This window comes from Nelumbo nucifera, chromosome 3 (genome assembly GCF_055504915.1).
Source record: "Nelumbo nucifera cultivar China Antique chromosome 3, China Antique-T2T, whole genome shotgun sequence".
Lineage (NCBI taxonomy): Eukaryota > Viridiplantae > Streptophyta > Magnoliopsida > Proteales > Nelumbonaceae > Nelumbo > Nelumbo nucifera.
In genome coordinates, this window is record NC_142651.1 from 16343917 (window position 1) to 16363554 (window position 19638).

Sequence of the window (19638 nt, forward strand, 5' to 3'; positions counted from 1 at the left end):
GTCTCTCAAAAGAGAGTCAAGAGTAATTCTATGTGATAGTCCATCATCCCAACTTTTATTTGTGAGCCCATGAATACTTACCACAACACGATGGCATAAATTTTTGGAGGCTTCATGGGAAATCGAAAATCTTTGTCATAAAGTTTTGGTGAGCATTCATTGGCTCTCATAGAATGCTTGGGATGCCAGAGTTCTGCGTAGAGATACCCTTGCTTGTCCTTGGAAGGCAATTCATACTATTCTTCCTCTATTTCTTAATCGCATCATGCATTATCTCTTGTCTGGCCACAAGGTTAAATTGTAGGAAGATCTCTAGTTGGGGGATCCCTATTGAAAGGTGTATTTCTTTGTCTCTACCATCTCTAATCTTAAAAAGAAAACAATCTTTGAGTTTGTTCTACCTTCTTCATCCCTTGGTTTTGATTGGAAGTTAGATTTTTGTAGAAATCCAAGAGTGAGTTTGAATTTGTTCCTATTTCTAGTCTTTTGAATTTGTTGGATGGGGAGGTTCTTAATAACTAAGTTGGGGAGAAACGAATTTGGGTTTCCAATTCTTTAGGTAGGTTTTTCTTGTGGTTCATCTTTTAATATGTTGGTTAGGGTCACTCCCCTCTCTAAGTCCATTCTGTATGCATGTTGACAGTTCTGGTGTGCACCTAACTATAATGTTTTCCATTAAAGCCTCCTCGTTTCTTTCTTTTTCCATAAAAATTCGTGCATTCCTTTCTTCTTGTAGAGAACACTGATGTGGGCCCCACAGCTACGGTCCCACTGTGTTTGTAGGGTAGAAGGTGTTCTCACTTCCTAGGGTTAGCTATTGGTCATTTAGTTGTTTCAGTTGTTATTTATTTCAGTCTTATTTTTGCTTCATTTGTTATGTAAAGACTAAGGGCAGATCTGTCCTTTCCATGTAATGAGCATAACCTATAAATATTAATTAAAATGGCGGCGGTGACAGAACATTAAGCTTCTGCTCCTCCTTTTCAACTCTTGTGTTCTACTGCCTCCTCCCTCTTCCTCCTCTTTTCTCTTTACCTTTCTTCTTATTTTCGAACCTGAAATCCATTAGGGTTCAAGACTGATAACAGTCCTGAACTTCGACTTGGTATCAGAGCTAGGGTTTCTCATGTGAGTCTAGTCCAGCCGACCACATGAGAACCATCTAAGGCTGGAAGCTGAGAAAGTAGAGTTCGTTGACTGGTTCTTGGAGATCTCCAGAGGATTAGCAGCTGTTTGAAGAATTGCCACAGTTGCAGTGAGTTGGTGATCAGGAAGAATCAGAGAAGGGTAACCTTGGAAGGCAGCGAACAACATCCTATTGTAAGTTTTTTATTTTCTGAGAGAAGTACTATCAGAGAAGATAGGTTGGACCTATCTAGCAAGGGCAGCCGAACCACTCTAGGGTTTTATCTTTCTATTCTCTAGGGTTTTGTCTTAATCCTGCGGCAAACCCTAGTACTGGACTGAACCTTGTGATCTAATACTGCGGCAAACGCTAATAGTTCTCTCCTCAACATTGATAAGTTTTAGGGTTTCATATTAACCCTACTACAAGCCTTATCTGTACGGTACTGTCTGGAGTGTACGACTGAGAATTTGCTTTTAGGACTGGTTAAAACCCCAATTCGGCTTCAGCATATCAGATTGTTCTTCAAACTGTTTTTCAGTTTTCTTTTGGGGTTTTGAACTCTTCTAAGGGGGTGAAAACAGTTCGGGTTGTTGCTGTTGTGTGTGGTTATTGATTTCAGATCAGTTTTATACCTGTTTCATGTACATCTACTGTGAGTACAGATTGGTTCTATACTGATTTTGTGATTGTGGTTGATAGTTCAAGTGCTGTTTTTGACTGTAGTAACCCTAATTATGAGACTTCTGGTTCTTGACCGAAATGGAGTTTAAGAATCAGGCAGAAGGCAGTATTGGGAACAGCAGTTATGTGGTATGTGGGCATTGTAAGAAACCCAAACACACAAAAGAAACATGTTGGAAGCTACATCCTTATTTGGTCCTGGCAAAGTTAAGAAGCAAGAAGGGTAACATTCATGTGGCAGTGCATACTAATTCAGCATTAGCCCCCACCACATTTGCTTCCGCATATTCAGGTACTCGAGCCTCAGCCTGCCATGCCTCAGCTCCATGTACTACTGAACCCTGTTGGGTAATAGATTCAGGTGCATCCGACCATATGACTAGCTTGCCTTCATTGTTTACCACTTATCATTTATCTTATGGTAGGGATAAAGTATCTATTGCTGATGGCTCCCTTGTCCCCATTTCTGGCAAGGGTGATATCAAGCTATCGGATACCATCTCCTTGTCTTCTGTCTTACATGTCCCTAAGCTTGATACTAACCTTCTTTCAGTCAGTAGTATTACCAAACACATGAACTGCTCAGTAACCTTCTTCCCTGACCGGTGTGTTTTTCAGGACCTGAAGACGAAGAAGGTGATTGGGACTGGCCGTGAGACAAATGGGATCTATCTGCTCGGGGAGAGTTCTCGTCGGAAAGAGTCAGGGGATAAGAAGTCACTTGTTTCCCAGAGTGTGAGTTCGGTTATGCTTTGGCATAACCGATTGGGTCATTTGTCTTTTCGGTCCTTAAGGAGTTTGTTTCCTAATTTGTTTGAGTCTGTTGAGTTGTCCAAGTTGCAATGTGAAAGTTGTGAGTTTGCTAAACATTGTAGACACTCTTATTTGTTGAGCAATAAAAGGAGCAATCGTCCTTTTGATCTTGTGCATACGGATGTTTGGGGGCCATATCACATTCCTTCCATGGGTGGGTACAGATATTTTCTGTTATTTGTTGATGACCATACCCGGTTTTCTTGGGTTTATCTTATGCGTTCACGAGATGAGGTTCCCGCCCTGACCCAAAACTTTCACCAAATGATCCTAACCCAGTTTGATGCCAAGATCAAAGTTCTTAGATCTAATAATGCAAAGGACTACTTTGCTAAGCCATTGGCATCTTACCTTCTTACTCATGGGGTTATTCACCAGAGCACTTGCTCTCATACACCTCAGCAAAATGGAGTTGTAGAAAGGAAGAATAGGCACATCTTGGAGGTGGCTAGAAGCATTATGTTTACCTCCAATGTCCCTATTCGCTTCTGGGGTGATGCTATTCTCACAGCGGTATATCTTATTAATCGGGTTCCTTCCCGGGTTCTTGATATGTCATCCCCTTTTTCCCTTCTATACCCAGATGAGGAGTTGTTCACTGTTCCCCTCAAAACATTTGGTTGTACCTGTTTTGTTCAGCTTCTCGGTCCCCATCACTCCAAGTTCGAACCTAAGGCCTCCAAATGCATCTTTCTTGGTTATGCACAAACTCAAAAGGGTTATTGTTGCTATGATCCTGTCTCAGGGAAGAAGTTTGTATCCATGGATGTCACTTTCTTTGAGGAGACACCCTACTATTCTCGGGTCTCTCCTCAGGGGGAGAGTAGTGAGCGTGGAGATTTGGGTCCTTTTCTTCAGGGGGAGTGCAGTGAGGGCAGGGTTAGTGAGGGCAGGGTTAATACTTTTGGGGTTGTTCCCTTACCTATTCCAGTGGGTGATGAGGGCTGCAGTAGCGAGGGTGGTCAGGGGGATCAGGAGTTGAGAGTCTATCACAGGCGATGCAAGCAGGTTGATCCCGGTCATCAGCAGTCCCGGCCAGCTCCAACCTCTTCTACGGCTCCACGTCTAGATATTACAGTCCCAGGGCCCACAGAGATTCCTTCCATTGTTGCTACCTCACCCCTTGCAGATGACCTTGACCTTCCCATTGCCATCCGTAAAGGAAAACGACATTGCACCACATCTACAGCCCACTACATCTCTCAGTTTTTGTCCTATGATCGTCTATCTCCCTCCTACAGGTCCTATCTCACTTCCATTGCTAATGTCCCTATTCCAAGAACAGTGCAAGAAGCTCTATCAGTCCCGGAGTGGAGAGGTGCAATGCAAGTTGAAATGGATGCCCTGTTGAAAAATAATACCTGGGAGCTAGTTGACTTGCCCAAAGGAAAGAAACCAGTTGGATGCAGATGGGTATTTACTATGAAGCACAATGCAGATGGTTCCATTGAGAGGTACAAAGCTCGACTAGTTGCAAAAGGGTTCACTCAGACTTATGGTATAGATTACTTGGAGACATTTGCCCCGGTAGCCAAGATGACCACCATTCGGGTTCTATTATCTCTTGCAACAAGCTACACTTGGCCTTTGTACCAAATGGATGTTAAAAATGCCTTCCTGAATGGGGACTTGCAGGAAGAGGTTTACATGCAGTTGCCTCCTAGATTCTATGATATAGAGGCAGGTAAGAAGGTCTGCCGGCTCAATAAGGCATTGTATGGTTTGAAACAGTCACCTAGAGTTTGGTTCGACAAATTCAGACTAGCCCTTGGGAAGTTCGGTTATGTATAGGCCCAGCCAGATCATACACTGTTCATCAAGAGGGTGGAGTCCTCACTGACACTACTTGCAGTATATGTTGATGATATTGTGGTGACAGGAAATGACAGCCATGAGATTGAGTCCCTCAAACAGTTCCTTCATCAAGAGTTTGTGGTGAATGATCTGGGTACACTACGGTATTTTTTGGGTATTGAGGTTGCTAGATCTAAACAGGGGATCTTTGTCTCTCAGAGGAAATATGTTCTAGATCAGTTGGCTGAAACTAGAAAGTTGGGTGTCAAACCTGCAGATACACCCATTGAACAGAACCACAGGATTAGTGCAGAGAGTGGGGAGCTGCTTGAAGGCAAAGTTATGTTCCAGCGGTTAGTGGGAAAGCTCCTATATCTATGCCTCACTCGGCCAGATATCAGTTATGCAGTTAGTGTTGTCAGTCAGTACATGCATTCTCCTAGAACCACGCACCTTCTAGCAGTAGAAAGAATACTAGCATACTTGAAGAGATGCCCGGGTAGAGGTATACTGTTCAAGAACAATGACCACATGAGGGTGGAAGTCTATACGGATGCTGATTGGGCTGGGAGTGTTGATGACAGAAGGTCTACCTATGGATATTGTGCTCTTGTGGGAGGTAACCTGGTCTCTTGGAGTAAAAAACAGAGTGTTGTCTCCCGATCTAGTGCTGAAGCTGAGTACAGATCAATGGCTAACGGAGTGGTTGAAATTCTTTGGCTGAGATCACTACTTGAGGAGTTGGGTATTGAGTATGAGAAGCCCCTGATGCTGTATTGTGATAATCAAGCGGCTATTAATATAGCACACAACCCGGTGCAGCATGAAAGAACTAAACATATTGAAGTTGATCGACACTTTGTACGAGAGAGGGTCTCATCACAAGAAGTGTGTCTCCCATACATCACCTCCAACATGCAGCTGGCAGATATCCTCACCAAAGCTGTACCACGGAAGAAGATAGAAGCGGATCTATCCAAGTTGGGAATGATAAACATTTATTCCCAACTTGAGGGGGAGTGTAGAGAACACTGATGTGGGCCCCACAGCTACGGTCCCACTGTGTTTGTAGGGTAGAAGGTGTTCTAGTCTTCCTAGGGTTAGCTATTGGTCATTTAGTTGTTTCAGTTGTTATTTATTTCAGTCTTATTTTTGCTCCATTTGTTATGTAAAGACTAAGGGCAGATCCGTCCTTTCCATGTAATGAGCATAACCTATAAATATTAATTAAAATGGCGGCGGCAGAACATTAAGCTTATGCTCCTCCTTTTCAACTCTTGTGTTCTACTGCTTCTCCTCCCTCTTCCTTCTCTTTTCTCTTTACCTTTCTTCTTATTTTCGAACCTGAAATCCATTAGGGTTCAAGACTGATAACAGTCCTGAACTTCTACTCTTCTCATAAAGTCCAAGTCATAGTAGCCCCTACACATCTCCATATTAATCTCCATCTTTTCTTTGACGATTTGACCGTGGAAACATCAAACAACTTGTGCAAACTTTTAGGCAGAGACCACTTGCATCCAAATAGAGTTTGAATTTGTTCCTATTTCTTGTCTTTTGAATTTGTTGGATGGGGTGGTTGTTTATAGCTCAGTTGGGGATAAATGAATTTGGGTTCCTAACTCTTTAGGTAGGTTTTCCTTGTGGTTCCTCTTTAAATCTGTTGGTTAGGGTTACTCCCCCCTCTAAGTCTATTCTTGTGACATGTTGAGAGTTCTGGTGTGCATCTATTCCCCCAAAAGAAAAATATCTTCTGGACTACTACTCAAAACTTCAACAAGTAGAATTCCAACTAGTCTGAAACCATAAAAAAACTAAAAATAGAACACTTGAAGTAACATTAGATTTTTGTCGTTCATTTCAATCTGTTTTACTTTATTTTACTCAGTGAAGTGTTGGTTTTTAAGTTTCAACTAGTTTGATTAGTTATTTGTGCATCTGGTTTATGGGAATGCTGAATGCTTATTTTAGTTGTTTTGGTTTGGGTCTGTTTGTATATTTGGGTGGGTTTGCTTAAATGCTTTGTCAACACTCTTACATCATAGCCTGCTTTTTATTTTAATTGATTTGCATTTTCATTAAAATAAATATTTTACCACTTCCATGATGTTGATACAGTTCATATCCAGAAGTGGTGCTTTCTTTTGAATATCCTCCTTGCCTCCCTTCACCACCACTGTCAACATCCTTCTCACTTCCTATGAACACTTCTGGGACCATGATGTCCCTTGGGTTTTGCTTCCTACAGGTTCATGTGTCTATAGTTGTCAACCTATAAAAATTTTATCAAATCTTTTAAGTTATATTTATATAACTTCTCATTTTATAGATTATGTGGGTGTATGGCCTAGCATGTGAAAACACTGGTTGAGACGCTTGAGCTATCTTCTGCTGGTCATGTCTTTTTCTTGTTGTGCTGTCAGCCCACATGTATGTGACTGCATTTAGAGCAGTTTATAATTCATTTTTTTATGACATGGAACACTTGTTTTATCAATACCACTAAAAAGAAAAATTTTGTACTGATGCTTGAACTACAGGAATATCTGCATAAGACACATATAATGTGGCTATTGTACGGAATTTCCTATCTAGGACTAGACTACTCCAAGCCCAATCCTCTTCAGACTTGAAAAGGCATCAAGACTATCAATGTTCATCTACATTGCCTGGTACGTTATCAAACATATGTTTTTTTGATAGGTATGTTGTCAAACATATATTGGTCAACTTCTTCTGGCAGATATCAATTAATGATTTTCTTGTACAATGGTTGTATTAGTCTTTATGTCAATTGGATTCTTGTTCAGTAAAACTACTCTCTGCCTTTTCAAATTAATGTGGAAATGTTAAAGATTCAAACTTGGAAATTATAATTTTAATTGTCATTGAAAGACCAAGAGTGCTCGATATGTCAAAGGTGATGACCAAATGGTGTTGGTGAGAGATGACTATGTGAAGAAATTATTGTTGAAATTTATTAAATGAAGATCTAATTCCTAGGACTAGACTAGAATCTTTGAGTACTTGTACAACGAGGGTTTTTAAAGTCAAACAAGCTGTAGCAAAGATGAACACAGGAAGGCTTTGGAACCAGGATAATGGCTTGAAATAGGTTATGGAATTATCTCTGGCAGTCAAGTTCACCTCTGTTCTTATGACATTGGTTAGAGATTATAATATACATGATGGAATAACATGACTATATCTCTTTAGTGGGTTTTGGCGCTGAGATTTTAGGGAATTGGTTTGTACTACCTTAGTAAGGAACTTAGTGGACTAGTTCTGCTATAATAATATTTAAGTTGCTTACACTATGGTAAGCAGAATTTCTTGAAAATAGTGTGTAGATACAGTGTTATAGAGAAGGATATAGCTTGCTATATTCTAGAAGCTGCATACTTCTAATAGTTATAGAGCTGATGAACTGGTCCATTTATACCATTCAAGATAGGGTCCTCTGTGACTACTGTTTCAAGCCAAACAAAATTTTCAATGCGGCCTCTGGTGTTGATAATGTTAGAAGGGGACAGGTTCTGATATCAAGCATTATCCTTCTTAAGATTGCTTTGGACGCTCTGCCTGTAGTTGCAAAGGTATCATTAATATGTATTTTGTACTCATGATGCCATGAGAATCTAAACTCTCATGAGATGCTAGACTGCTTTGTTGTGAACATTTTAGGTGCTTAAGTATGCAAAATGTTTTCTTCTTTGAAACATTTCCAAGTCCATCTAAGAAAATGAAAAAATATGCTTCTATAGGGAAATGGTTAAATTACACTTGCTTTTGCTTACATTATTATGTGTTTATATGCTATTATGTGTTATCTAGCAAATAGAAACTCATTAAAGAAGTGTTGTGACAATATGTATTTGGGCTGTGCTGATATCCGTGTTCTTTTATTTCATTCTTATTTACTAGCAATGACCCATGTGATGCATGGGCTGCTTTTTAAAAATGTATTTTTAAGGGAAAAAATGAAGTAACGGTGATTTCACCAAAAGTTTTATATATTTCTAGTTCTTTACATATAAAATAGTAGGAAAAATAATTTTTTCCTTTTTAGTTATTCAGAAGTACATAAATCAACTGCTTAGCATGAGAAGCAACTGATGGTGGGTTAGTTGATAGGTTCTTTGGCTAGTTGTAGCAGAGAACCTGGGATCAAATCCCATTGCCATTAAGGTTGGGGGGGTTAAGGATTTGGAGGATGGGCTACCCCCCGTGCTTTAATGTGCTTAAACATGAGATCAATAACCAAGTCAAAAAACAATTTTAAAATTGAACTGGCGACAATAACAAAAAGCTCATGTCAAGTGTTTTCTTGCTGCATTTTATTGTTGAACCAAAAGAATCCATGAAACAAATCTACATTAAATTAATAAAAAATAGAGGAAAACTAATAACCCATTGAAAAGGGGGGAAAGAGAGAGAGAGAGAGGCGCATGAGGGTTTTAATTTTTTCTTATATGTTTTTAGTGATTTCATTTAATGCACGTGCAAGAAAGTAGAGTATGAGGAGGCGCATGTGAGTTCTGTGGTGAGAGGACCCCTCACCTCCCCTTTTTAAGCATTGGCTTAAATATCACTTTGGGATGGGCAGACTATAAGGCTCGTTTTCTCTTCTCCATTTCTTCTTTCTCATTTGCTTCCCCTCTTTTCTTTCTTACGTTGCTGGTTTGTAGAATGGTTTAAGAGGGGTTTCTACCTTGGGAAGAGACCAAGGAGACCCTAATAATTATAACCTATTAGAGTAAGTTGAAGAAGAGCAGTCTATGAACGACTAGAGAGAACTGTGTTTCAGGTCTAGTTGCTGGACAGCAAGGAAGAAGTGACCCAATAAGTTTCTGAACGGTGACGAACCACCCAGAAACCTACGAGATATTGAGAGGATTAAGTTAATGATCTAGATATCTATGAACTAAGAGGGCCACCTTGGCACAAGTCTCACCTCGGCATCAAGGCACCTCGGTATTCAAGCCAATTCGGAACTAAAAGACCGAAGTACCAGTTTGGATCCAGCAACTCGAATCGCCACGTAACCGACTCCCGCGTAACCAACTCCAGAGGTCTCTCCAACGAATCTCGAATCCCTCGAGATCACGATTAGTTAACAGATCCCGACTTTTTCGGGATCACGATAAGGACTTTTCCTGACTCCGCCAGAATCAGAAGTGGAACGAGATGAGTCTTACCTGTATACTGCTCCTTCGGAAGCGGAGCGAGCTCCATCTCCACATCTCGGATATCCCGGAACTCTTTCGTGTGCCTCACGACTACTCAACTATATAAAGGCTCCAACCCCGATGGCACAAGGTACGTGTGATTTTTCTGCTCTCTAGCTCTCTACATTCTCAAAGCTCTTCAGCTCGCATTAGATTACTAACTTAAGCATCGGAGCGACCTCGCCGGGTTAGCCACCCCGGGTTCTCTGATCTTGTCTTGCAGATTCATCTAGCTCGCCGTCCGACTGGAAGCCAGATCATCCTTCAGCAGGGAGCAGTCAGATTGCGCTACATCAATTGGCGTCGTCTGTGGGAAGATGATCAAAAAGCCTTCTTCACAAAATTAACAGCTTTCATCTGAAATCAATGGCATCTTCCAGTCACACCGGGCAGAGCAATGAAATGAATGTCTCTGGGGGGCAACCTCAGCTTCCTTCAGTATGCATTGGTCAGTTCACCATACCACTTACTGCAGCTGGGGTCCCAACAGTGGTCGTGCCACAAAACGCTACACAGGTGAACACCCTGCTCCCTCCAGTGGTGGGTGCAACCTTCGTTGAACCGTCTGTGGTTCCCCCCGTAGTCGAGCAATCTCAGTTCGACGACCTGGTACACTATGTGCGGGCCATCCAGTTCCAAATGCAGCAGGTCCAGCAGTTCTAGCAATACCAGCAGCATATGTTCTACCAGTACTACCAGCAGCAGTTCCCTCCACTGCTGCAAAGCGAGCAGCTGGTTCCACCCCGTCACCCAGCAACTTAGTAGAACCGACCTCATGTGCAGAACATCACTCGATCTCCCCATCGAGGTGAGGAGACTTCCCAGGTCCCACTTTCTCTTGGGAGCCAAGTCTCATCTCGTGGGAGGAGAGACAGACAGATCACCCTGCCTGCTTCACAAGGAAACATCGGAAACGTGTCTGGGAACACTCATCCCAATAGAGCCATTCTTCCTCGGCGTTCACATCAAGAAGGCGGATCGCTCGCAGGTAACCGGTTGGGGGTTCTGGCCGCGAACTCAAGGCAAGGCCCTTCCATCCACGACAGTCAACCCCAAAATCCAAGGAACAAAGAGTTGCCTCGCGGCATAACAGTACCGGACCAGACAGAGGTTAGCAGCACCAATGTAGAGCCGATGAAGAAGCAGCAACGAAGGCGTCGCAAGGCTCGCCGAACTTCAGTTCAGAACAGCCAGCTCGTGAGACCAAACCGGCAGGAACAGTTTAAAGGTAAAGAAGAGGCGAGCTCGGTAGTTACAAAGACCGCTCCTCTACTCTCCGGGTCGTCCCCACTATCTCCCGAGCTCTTGGCGACCCCGATGCCCAAGGACTTCAAGATGCCTCCCCTCAATAAGTATGACGGATCCTTTGATCCTAATGATCACGTGGACTCCTTCCAGTCCCAGATGCACCTAGTTGGGGCTGACGAGTCTTGCATGTGCGTAGCTTTCTCCACCACATTCAAAGGAGTAGCTCGCACATGGTATCGGAACCTCGCGCCAGGATCAATCAAGAGTTGGGCGCAGTTTGTGGAGTTATTCACCTCGCACTTCATCACCAGAAAGAAGTGTCTGAGGTCCCAAGAGAGTCTCCTTAATGTAGTTCAAAGAGAAGGGGAGTCCATCAGAAGCTACATCAAGCGCTTCAATGACACCTGCCTGCAAATCCTCGACCTAGCGCTTCATAACTCACAGGGAATTCAAATGGCATGTGGTGGCCAACAAACCGAAAGACGTCACATAATTCCTCAAGCTCGCCGACCAGTTCAACGGAACCGAGGAAGAGATGAATCAGAGGACCGACAATCCAGCAGAGAAGAGAAAAAGAGATGGTGACAACACAGGTAATGACGGGAATAAAAGAAGAAAGAGTAAGTCCCCAACCAGGGGAGGAAACGAGTCTGGGAGCCGATCTCCTTCGCGATCTCACAAGTCAGGTCAGCGCTCTAGAACCCCACCTGTTGAAAGGACGAACTACACACCCCTCAACGCTAAGCGAGGAGAAATCTTGATGGCTATCAAAGACTCTTCCTTTGTCAAGTGGCCTCCTAGGTTGAGGGGGGATCCCGCCACCAGAAACAGGAATGTCTACTATCACTTTCACTAAGACCATGGGCACGGTACGGAGAATTGTAGGAACCTCCGCGACGAGATCGAAGAGCTCATCTGTCGTGGGTATCTGAAGAATTTCGTATAGAGAGAAAGAAGCCAAGAAGATCGGCAAACAGACCGGTAGGAGACCCAAAGAAGGAATGCTCCCGAGTCCAACAACAGACAGAACGAGCAGCCACCACGACAATTGCCCGAGGAGAGACCGATCTGTAGAGTAATCAATATGATTACTGGCGGGTCCATCATCGCGGGGTGCACTTCGGCAGCAGGTTGAACTTCAGTCTGTGAACTAGAAAGCAAGGAACAGAACCCGCCGAAGCGACCTTGAATTGAAGAGCCAATTTGTTTCATGGAGGATGATGCCACACAGGATCCAGTATCCTCATGACGACGCCCTAGTGATAAAGCTAAGGCTCAACGACTTCGAAGTCAAGCGCGTCCTAGTGGACTTAGGTAGCTCGGCTGACATACTATTCAAAGATGTCTTCGACAAGCTGCAGCTCTAGGAAAGCGACCTAAAGCCAACAGATACTCCCCTGGTAGGCTTCAACGGCGAGGAAGTTAGACCCCTAGGGCAAGTTTCAGTACCCGTGGAGGTCAGCACGTGGCCAAATATAGCGAGGTTCGAGCACACGTTTCTGGTAGTCACGACCCCATCTACTTACAATGCCATAGTAGGTCGGCTCATTACGCACGCCCTACGTGCGGTAGTACACACCTACTACCTGGCAATGAAGTTCCCTACGGACTATGGAATAGGGGTTGCACGAGGCGATTAGCTTGAACCTCACAAATGCTACGTCGCCGCCCTCAAGGGAAAAGCCAAACTAGTGGCTGACATCGAGCTCGAGCGACCTACGGAGTATGCCGAGGAGCGAGCTACACCAACAGAGGAAACGGTTCACATCCCGGTCTCGACCGATGATCCAGCTAAGACCCTCCAGATTGGCGCTTCGATTGAGGAGCCACTTCGCTCTCAGCTGGTAAGCTTTTTACTTCAAAATTTAGATATATTTACTTGGTCCGCGGTAGAAATTCTCGAAATAGACTCTAAAATTTTAACTCACAAGCTAAACACCGATCCCTTAGTCAGGCCAGTTAGACAGAAAAAGCGCAACCTCGCCCCGAAACTTTAGAGGATAGTCGATGAAGAGGTCGGGAAGCTCATAGCGGTAGACTTCATCAGGGAAGTCCATTACCCGAGCTGGGTAGCTAACCCAGTTCTGGTAGAAAATGCCAATGGTAAATGGCGCATTTGCCCAAAAGATTGCTTCCCACTGCCCAAAAGATTGCTTCCCACTGCCCAAGATCGAACGCCTAGTGGACGCGACCTCAGGGCATGAGTTGTTGAGCTTTCTAGATGCATACTCTGGTTACAACCAGATCAGGATGGTCCTTGCCGATGAAGAAAAGATGACCTTTATAGCTGAGCTCGGATTATACTGCTATAAGGTTATGCCCTTTGGACTAAAAAATGCCGGGGTAACTTTTCAAAGACTTGTAAACAAGAATTTTGGGCCGTTAATCGGCAATAAAGTAGAATGTTATGTAGATGACATGGTCGTTAAGACCCAATTTTCAAAATTTTTACTAAACGATTTGCAAAATGTTTTCGAAATTTTACGAAAGTATAACATGAAATTAAATCCCAACAAGTGTGTCTTCGGTGTCACCTCGGGTAAATTCTTGGGCTACAAAGTCAACCGACGTTGCATCGAAGCCAACCCGGAAAAAATAAAGGCCATCTTAGATATGAGACCACCTCGCAAATTAAAAGAGGTTCAGAGGCTGAATGGCCGAATAGCCGCTCTGAGCCGTTTTATGTCTAAGTCGGTAGATTGTTGCCTACATTTCTTTAAGGCTATAAAGAAGAGTAAAGACTTCGAGTGGACTGCGGAGTGTCAGCTCGCCTTTGACTAGCTAAAATGATACTTAGCTAGTACCCCGGTTCTGACCCGACCCGAGGAAGGGGATATTTTAAAGTTGTACCTCTCCGCAAGTGACAAGGTGGTCAGCTCGGTACTGATCAAAGAGGTAGATCGGGTCCAACTATCCATCTACTATGTTAGCAAAGTTTTGCAGGATGTTGAAACCAGGTATCCGGAGATCGAGAAACTGGTGTACGCGCTAGTCATAGCAGCTTGCAAGCTTCGTCCTTACTTCCAAGCCCACACCATCATCGTCTTCACCAACAAGCCTCTGAGACAGATCCTGCTCAAGCCCGAGGTGTCTGGCAGATTGATGAAGTGGGCTATCGAACTCAGCAAGTACGATATCCGGTACGAACCTTGGACGGCAATTAAAGCCCAAGCCTTGGCCGATTTCGTGGTAGAATGTACGTTTAGTACTGCAACTCTCGATCTGGCCGAGCTCGAGCACACTATGGAAGCTTCAACCAGTGTGGCACCAATCTCAGTTAGAGAAGGTCCGACCTGGGACAAGGAGCCCTGGATCCTCCACGTTGACGGCTCGTCCAACCAACAAGGAAGCGGTGAAGGAATAATTCTATACGGTCCAAGTGGGGTAAAGCTGGAATATGCGCTCTGGTTCGGGTTCGCAGCATCGAACAACGAAGCAGAGTACGAAGTATTAGTCATCGGGCTCATTCTAGCAAAGGAAGTTGTTGTCAGTTGTTTATGTATTCAGATTTAGTACCATAAGGATATTGTTGTAATTTTTCCTATGTTCATATTGTTCGACTGTACTAGTATAAATAATAAAATCATTCTTTCGGCCCCTAAGTTCTAGAGGGCTTTCAGTCACTCGACTCATCTCTTTTCTCTCTTCTCTTCTCCTCTCTTCACTTGCTCTTGCTCAACTTGGTATCAGAGCAAGTCGTCCAGGCCTGAAGGGTGGTGTCAAGCTAACTACTGTTGCATCCAGTGCTGTCTCCAATCGAACTCCTGATCTGGTGAAGTCAGTTCGACCCAGAAGTTACAGAGTCTTTTCGTCTTCCAGCCCAGAAATTGCTCATCTTCTGTTTGGCTGCCTATTGTTTGAGGATTTGTAGAAGGAGCTCTGGTTTACCATAAGGGAGACTATCATCTGAAACTAAAAGAGGTACTATCATCCTTGTCTGTTCGGATGCCTATTGTTTGCTGAACTGTTTGATGACTGTTCAGCTACCCTACTGTTGTCTGTTCGACTGATGAACTGATGAACTGTTTGATGCCTACTGTTTGATGCCTATTGTTTGTGGACTATCATCCTTGTCTGTTCGGATACCCATTGTTTGCTGAACTGTTTGATGACTGTTCGGCTACCCTACTGTTGTCTGTTCGTCTGATGAACTGTTCGGCTCCCCTACTGTTAAGCGACTGTATTCCTTAACACAGTAACTGTATTCAAACTTTTTTGTTGTTGGTATTGTGGACTATTGATGGTTTGTTTTAGCCGACTAATTGTCTGCTCAACATCAATCTTATTAAGCCCTACTAAGTAGGTCATTCAGACCTGTTCTTGTACTGCAACAGCAGTGTGCAGACTTGTTTCAGTGAAGCCGTAGGTCAGAAGGACCTGTTTCAGTACTGCAACAGCAGTGTTCAGTTTGTTATTTGTTCTCAGTGAAGCCGTAGGTCAGAAGGACTTGTTCTTGTACTGCAACAGCAGTGTGCAGACTTGTTTCAGTGAAACCGTAGGTCAGAAGGACCTGTTTCAGTACTGCAACAGTAGTGTTCAGTTTGTTATTTGTTCTTAGTGAAGTTGTAGGTCAGAAGGACCTGTTCTTGTACTGCAACAGCAGTGTTCTTTCTTTTGTTCTCAGTGAAACCGGTGGTCAGAAGGACCTATCTCTGAAATGGTCTTGTACGGCTGTGCCTTTTTTGGTTGTTGTTTCAACCTTTTATTCAGATATCATGGGCAGTGAAGATTCAGCCACATCTGGAGTTTCCTCAATGCTGAATGGAATGGGTGGGGGTGACCTATCCTTTCCCATGGCTGTTGTCCCTCTTGATGGTTTAAATTACCTGGAGTAAACAAGAGGGATCAAATTATACATCACTGCAAGGGGGAAGATAGGCTATATTAATGGGAGGATAAAAGAACCATCATCCGGGAGTGCTGAATATGATAGATGGAATCAGGAGAACAGTATTGTTATGTCCTGGCTCTTGGTGTCCATGCAACCTCAAATTAGGAAGAATTTCATGTGGGCTGAAACAGCGAATGAACTCTGGGAACAAGCAAACTCTACATATTCAGAATTGCGACACTATGCCAAAATTTATCAACTGCAAGCATCATCTTCTACTTGCAGACAGGGGGAGAGGTGTTTATCGGTCTATTAGTCTGACTTAACATTTGTCTGGAAGGAGTTGGATCACTACCAGAGTGTGGATTGGAAGTGTGATGAGGATGCTAAGAAGTACAAACAGCTTGTTTCCCAGCAAAGGGTGTTTGAATTCTTACATGGTCTGAATCCTATGTATGAATCTATCAGGGTTCAGATTCTCAGCTCTAAGGATCTCCCTTCTGTTCAAGAAGTCTATGCTCTTGTACAATCTGAAGAAAGCAGGAGAAATTTGATGAACAACCCTGGTGGGGATGCTGTTGTGTTAGTTGCAAAAGGAGGTGTATCTACTGGTGTGGGATCTTCTTCCCGGAAAGGAGATCTCCAGAAAAAAACAGAAGATAAGGAAAAATTGTGGTGCACTCATTGCCAGAAACCCCGACACACCAAAGATACCTGTTGGGATCTTCATGGGAAACCAAAATGGGCTCAAGATCTGACTAAGAAGCAAGGTTCAGAGGTGAATAAGAAGTACGAACAGCAAAGTACAAAGAAACATTACATGGCCAACATGGCTACTTGGGAGAATCAGCCCCCCATTTCTACTGTGGCTCAGACACATCTCACTGGACCTGACCCGAGGGAGGACATTATGAATTCCTTCCGTGACCATTTAGAGCTCTATGGTAGAGCAATTCGACAGATGGATACTCCTCCCTCAACCTCATTTGCATTTACTTCAGGTAACCCTGCCACTGCTTTCCATGTTGCTTCTCACACTCCTGACTCTCCATGGATCATTGATTCTGGAGCATCAAAACATATGACTGGTACGTCCTCTTACTTTCAAACCTATCACCCTCTTTCTAGAAGAGACAAGGTGAGACTAGCCGATGGATCATACTCTTCCATAGCTGGTCAATGAACTCTCTATCTTCCTCTTGGCCTTACCCTTTCTGATGTTCTTCATGTTCCAAAATTTCCCATTAATTTTTTCTCTGTTAGTAGTGTTACTAATTCCTTGAATTGCTCAGTGACCTTTTTCCCTTCTCATTGTGTGATTCAGGATCTGGCCTCGGGGAGGACGATTGGTAGGGGTCGTATGGCTGATGGACTTTACATGCTGGAGAATAAGGCTGGTCTTCATGTTACAGAGTTTATGAGTCAATCTATGAGTCAGTCCTGTAAGAAAAAAGTCTATTTATGGCATTGTTGTCTTGGTCATTTGTCTTTTGAGTATTTGAAAGTTGTATTCCCAGAACTGTTTAAGTCAATGTCTATTTCTGATTTTTCTTGTCAAACGTGTCAGTTGAGTAAGCATTGTAGAACTCGTTTTCTTCAAAGAAATAGTAAATCTGAATCTCCGTTTCACATTGTTCATTCTGATGTGTGGGGCCCTGTTACTTTACCATCTGAGAGTGGCTACAAGTATTTCATTACCCTCATTGATGATTATTCCAGATATACTTGGGTATACCCGATGCGAACCAGAGAAGAAGTACAAAAGATCATTCAAGATTTCCAGCGGATGGTCTTCACTCAATTTCAAACTGAAATCCAAATTTTTCAATCAAACAATGCGAAAGAATTTTTTCATAATGACCTCACGGAATTTTTTGCTTCGCATGGTTCCCTTCACCGTAGCTCTTGTGCCCGCACACCACAACAAAATGGTGTGGCTGAACGGAAGAACTGACATCTCCTTGAAGTGGCTCGAGGTTTACTACTTCATATGAATGTTCCCAAACGGTTTTGGCTTGAAGCTGTTCTTTGTTCCACTTACCTTATAAACCGTATGCCCTCTCGTCGGTTAGAGTACAAAGCCCCACATCAACTTCTCTTTCCTAAGGCTCCCCTTCTTTCTGTTCCTCCTCGTGTCTTTGGTTGTCGGTGTTTTGTCCAAAATCTGTCTCCCACCCGTGGGAAATTGGATTCTCGTGCTATCCCTTGCATATTTCTTGGTTACTCCTTCACTCAAAAGGGATACCGTTGTTTTGATCCTGTTTCTCGTAAATTCTATGTCTCCATGGATGTTTCTTTCTTTGAAGATGAGCCTTTCTATCCTGTTTCTCCTTAGGGGGAGTGTAGGCATGAGGAGAAACTGGTTCAGCTTTCCTCTCTCCCTGACCCTCCACCTTTTCGTGTTTTTTCTCGTCGTCGCAAAGGCCAACCAAATTCAAGAGTTGTAGAGAATCCGGAAGTTGTACCTCCAGTGCCACCAGACTCCTCGGGGGAGGATCATACTCACTCAGGTATTTTGGCTCCCAATGATGTCCTTGAATCTATTGAAAATGATTCCTCTACTGCTAATGATCTTGACCGTCCTATTGCTCACAGGAAGGGTGTTAGATTGTGCACCACTAAACATCCCATTTCCAACTTTGTCTCCTATGAGAACATTTCATCCTCATTCCGTGCCTTCCTTACCTCTATTGACAGTGTCCATTTCCCTAAGAATGTGGCAGAAGCTCTTTCAGTTCCTGAATGGACAAATGCTATGAGGGAAGAAATTAATGCCCTTCACAAAAATGGCACATGGGAACTTGTTGATCTTCCTAAGGGAAAGGTTCCAGTTGGATGTAAATGGGTGTTCACAGTCAAGCATAAGGCTGATGGAATAGTGGAAAGGTATAAAGCTCGCTTAGTGGCAAAGGGATTTACTCAAGTGTATGGAGTTGATTATGCATAAACTTTTGCCCCCGTTGCCAAGATGAATTCCATTAGAGTCCTTTTCTCTCTTGCGGCTAAAATCTGGATTGGGTTTTACACCAGTTGGAGAGAATCATGTACACTTCCTCTTCAAGGTCACCATTCAAGAATGCATTCTTGATGTCACCAAAGTGTGCAAGTTGAAGAAGTCTTTATACGGGCTGAAACAATCACCAAGAGCTTGGTTCACCAAATTCCATGTGGCAGTTCAATAGAAAGGATACAGGCAATGTCAATCAGATCACACACTGTTTGTGAAAAAAGGAGAAGGTAAAATTGCTGCTCTAATTGTATATGTGGATGACATAATTGTTACTGGTGATTGGGAGGATGAAATTCAAAAATTGAAACTTTTTCTTGCCATTCAGTTTGAAGTGAAGGATCTAGGACCTGCCAGATACTTCCTTGGAATTGAAGTTGCCCGATCAAAGAAGGGTATCTTCATTTCTCAAAGGAAATACGTCATAGATTTACTTCAGGACACTAGAAAGATGGGGGTAAAGCTAGTTGACTCTCCCATTGACCCCAACCATAAATTAGGTGACAACTGTGGTGAATCACTCAAGGATGTGAAACAGTTTCAAAGACTTGTAGGGAGATTGTTATACCTTTCTATGACTCGCCCAGACATTGCATATGCTGTTGGTGTCCTCAGCCAGTTCATGCATGCTATTAGGTCTTCTCATCTTGAAGCAGCAGAGAGAATCCTCCGATATCTAAAGAAGTATCCGGGTACTGGTTTGTTGTTTCAAAAGCACGGACATTTGAAAGTTGAAGTTTATACAGATGCAGATTGGGCTGGATCCCAAAGTGACAGAAAGTCTACCAGTGGCTACTGCACCTTTATAGGAGGGAACCTTGTTACATGGAGGAGTAAAAAGCAAAATGTGGTAGCTAGATCCAGTGCTGAAGCTGATTATCGTGCTATGGCCCACGGGGTTGCTGAA

General features: G+C 43.3%; 1 long non-coding RNA gene across 2 annotated transcripts in view; it reads left to right on the forward strand.

Annotated features, from left to right (window-relative positions):
- The window catches only part of LOC148800981 (uncharacterized), a 69173-nt gene that overhangs the window by 21937 nt on the left and 27598 nt on the right, over positions 1 to 19638 (forward strand). For both annotated transcript variants that reach the window (XR_016084309.1, XR_016084310.1), the window contains exon 2: positions 6958 to 7089. This is a non-coding gene — a long non-coding RNA (uncharacterized LOC148800981). The remainder of the gene's footprint in view (positions 1 to 6957; positions 7090 to 19638) is intronic.